We start from the raw sequence: 3674 nt of genomic DNA, 5'->3' as shown, positions 1-3674 counted from the left end.
TGTAACATCATATTACAACATACATAGAGAGTTTGTTCGAAAATGTGCATATTTAGCCACCAAAATCATGGTTAGACAATGACAAAAGTAGCTCAGCTGGTCAGAAAATGTCCTGCACCATATTAGACAGTGATCTAGTCTTATACATAAATACTCATAAACTTGACTAAAAAATACAGGGTGGACAGCGATTGATAGACAATTTAATTCTTAATACAATCGCGGAATTACATTTTTTAAATTATCCTTACTTTTCAATACAGGTTGTGCCAAGTGAAGCTATAGCAAACAAGATGGCGGCATAAACGTTTAACATTTATCGACAGAAACACGATTTATCATCATAAATTGTTCTTACTATGAGCTGTTCTCCCATCAGAATCTTGGACAATGAATCCTTTCTTGGGTCTAATCTTCTTTTGGTCGAAAGATGTCCACTTGTCCGTCGAAATGCCCACTAACGTACGACCGGGACCCCGAAACGTGCCCGGAGCTTCAAAGTCTATTACAAAGCAATGCCTCAAAATCGCACTAAACGGATATAAATTGCTATAAAACGGTTTAAATTAACTACATTATGATGTTTCTAACACCTATAACAAGTAAAAAGATGACCGACGCTATATTACTGGCTAAACCAATGCTTGGAAAAAGGCCAGTCAGATATCCTTCTCGCGTTGAGCGCAGTGTCCAAAGGAAGGCTACTTCCGGTATTTTGTCATTTATAGAGCCAATGATTGCGCAATCGACTCCATTCAAATTGTCACCACTTACTGACATCTAGAGGAAGGCGTGGGCAGTGTGTGTATCTCATAGGATTAACAGAGACTTTTAAAACTGATCTGGAACCAGAGGCCAAGATGTCTAAATCTCACACACTGGGAGGAAAAGTGCTGTAGAATGAGTTCTGTTTCACTCAGAGACATAATTCAAACGGCTATAGAAACTAGAGAGTGTTTTCTATCCAATAATAACAATAATATGCATATTATACGAGCAAGAATTGAGTACTAGGCAGTTTAATCTGTAGAGACAATTATGCTAATTTGAAACAGCACCCCCTATAGTTGCAAGAAGTTAAAGGTCAGGTCACTTTAGATCTAGTTGAGTACGTTGTCATTTCTCAGAACCATTCCATCCTACATCCTCTCCCGCTTTCTCTCCATACTACATCCTCTCCCCCTTTCTCTCCTTCCTCCGTCCTCTCCCTCTTTCTTTCTCTCCTTCCTCCATCCTCTCCACCTTTCTCTCCTTCCTCAAACCTCTCCCCCTTTCTTTTTGTCCATCCTCCATCCTCTCCCTCTTTCTCTCATTCCTCCATCCTCTCCCTCTTTCTCTCCTTCCTCCATCCTCTCCGCCTTTCTCTCCTTCCTCCATCCTCTCCCCCTTTCTGTCCATCCTCCATCCTCTCCCCCTTTCTCTCCATCATCCATCCTCTCCCCCTTTCTCTCCTTCCTCCATACTCTCCTTCTTCCTCTCGTTCCTCCATCCTCTCCCTCTTTCTCTCATTCCTCCATCCTCTCCCTCTTTCTCTCCTTCCTCCATCCTCTCCGCCTTTCTCTCCTTCCTCCATCCTCTCCCCCTTTCTGTCCATCCTCCATCCTCTCCCCCTTTCTCTCCATCATCAATCCTCTCCCCCTTTCTCTCCATCATCCATCCTCTCCCCCTTTCTCTCCTTCCTTGATACTCTCCTTCTTCCTCTCCTTCCTCCATCCTCTCCCTCTTTCTCTCATTCCTCCATCCTCTCCCCCTTTCTGTCCATCCTCCATCCTCTCCCCCTTTCTCTCCATCATCCATCTTCTCCCCCTTTCTCTCCTTCCCCCATACTCTCCTTCTTCCTCTCCTTCCTCCATCCTCTTCCTCTTTCTCTCATTCCTCCATCCTCTCCCCCTTTCTGTCCATCCTCCATCCTCTCCCCCTTTCTCTCCATCATCCATCTTCTCCCCCTTTCTCTCCTTCCTCCATACTCTCCTTCTTTCTCTCCTTCCTCCATCCTCTCCCTCTTTCTCTCATTCCTCCATCCTCTCCCCCTTTCTTTCCATCCTCCATCCTCCTCCCCTTTCTCTCCATCCTCCATCCTCTCCCCCTTTCTCTCCATCCTCCATCCTCTCCCCCCTTCTCTCCATCCTCCAACCTCTCCCCCTTTCTCTCCTTCCTCCATACTCTCCTTATTTCTCTCCTTCCTCTATCCTCTACCTCTTTCTTTCTCTCCATCCTCCATCCTCTTCCCACCTTTCTCTCCATCCTCCATCCTCTCCCCACCTTATTCTCCATCCTCTGTCCTCTCCCCCTTTCTTTCTCTCCATCCTCTCCTCCTTTCTTTCTCTCCATCCTCTCCGCCTTTCTTTCTCTCCATCCTCCATCCTCTCCCCACCTTAATCTCCATCCTCTGTCCTCTCCCCCTTTCTTTCTCTCCATCCTCTCCCCCTTTCTTTCTCTCCATCCTCTCCGCCTTTCTTTCTCTCCTTCCTCCATCCTCTCCATCCTCTCCATCCTCTCCCCACCTTTCTCTCCTTCCTCCATCCTCTCCATCCTTACCCCCCTTTCTCTCCATCCTCCATCCTCTCAACTCTGTCATTCTGCTCATTGTAAAGCTTTAGATAAAAACAGTAGGCCACTAAGAGAGGGGAGGATGGAACGATGGATGGGAGCGGAGAGGGTTGAGGAAAGGAAGATTGAGTCCCTGATGGGTAAGATGTGGTCTTCGCCTCTGACATGGCTCTTGACCTTGGTCGCTCCTGAAAGGCTGAACGGTTAGGAATATTTCATGTGAGAAATTGGAATATTTGGGATGTTAAAAATGCAGAGGTTGGAATGGTTGGTGGAAGTCAGCATTAGGAACAAGGGAAAGTGAAGGAAAGGCATGTCATTACTCACACACCTACCACATTTCATCATACTCACATAGGCTATCATACAGAAAGACTATAGTATACTATGGTATACTGTAAATATTATAGTATTCAGTGTAGTGTTTTTGCGGACTAAAGTCTACAAAAACACTACATTGAATACTGTAGTATTTACAGTTAACTACAGTATAAATACTGTAGTAAAATAAAACTTTAGTATGTACTACAGTAATTTATGTCGTGTTTCTGCAGATTGTCATACACTGTAGTATTTAATGTAGTGATATTTATGCACATTACTGTAGTATTTACTATAGTGTTTTTGCTTGATTATGTTTGACATAGAAGATAAGGCTTTCTCCTTCAGAAAACCTACTGGAGAAATACTACAAGAGCCTCTTTTCCATTACCTGTAGTATTTAGTAGGAGAGAAGTTAAAATTGTAATTTAAAAAGTATAAAGGACTGTTTGTAGATGCCAATAGTCAGCAATATTTAATAAGTGTGTGTGGGGGGGGGGGGGGTTACAGACCCGGATTAATGTAAGGGTTGTGGGTAGGGGATGTATTGTGTCACATATTAATTGGGGTTATCCTGTGTCTATACAGCAAGTGAGGTATGTTGATGTTGTGTGGGATGTGAGGTTGTGTTTGTATCACTCTGGCTTTGACTGGAGAATGATTGACAATGAGATATTTTGGTGGCCTATTGTGCTTCTTGTATTGTCTTCTTGAGTAATGGGTTGTGGAATGCTTTGTTTTGATATGTCTGTCTTATTACTATGATTACGACTGTCATTATCATTATGATGATGATTATTATT

At 43.5% G+C, this 3674-nt stretch overlaps 1 non-coding gene across 1 annotated transcript; it reads right to left on the bottom strand.

Moving 5' to 3' along the window:
- Positions 1–3201: 3201 nt before the first annotated feature.
- On the bottom strand, positions 3202–3253 carry LOC129845321 (U7 small nuclear RNA). Its single transcript, XR_008758036.1, has one exon. It is a non-coding gene; the product is annotated as a U7 small nuclear RNA (small nuclear RNA).
- Positions 3254–3674: the final 421 nt, after the last annotated feature.

Source organism: Salvelinus fontinalis, unplaced genomic scaffold (assembly GCF_029448725.1).
Source record: "Salvelinus fontinalis isolate EN_2023a unplaced genomic scaffold, ASM2944872v1 scaffold_0277, whole genome shotgun sequence".
Lineage (NCBI taxonomy): Eukaryota > Metazoa > Chordata > Actinopteri > Salmoniformes > Salmonidae > Salvelinus > Salvelinus fontinalis.
Note: the sequence above shows the minus strand (reverse complement) of the source record. Positions and strands in the feature narration are given on the sequence as shown.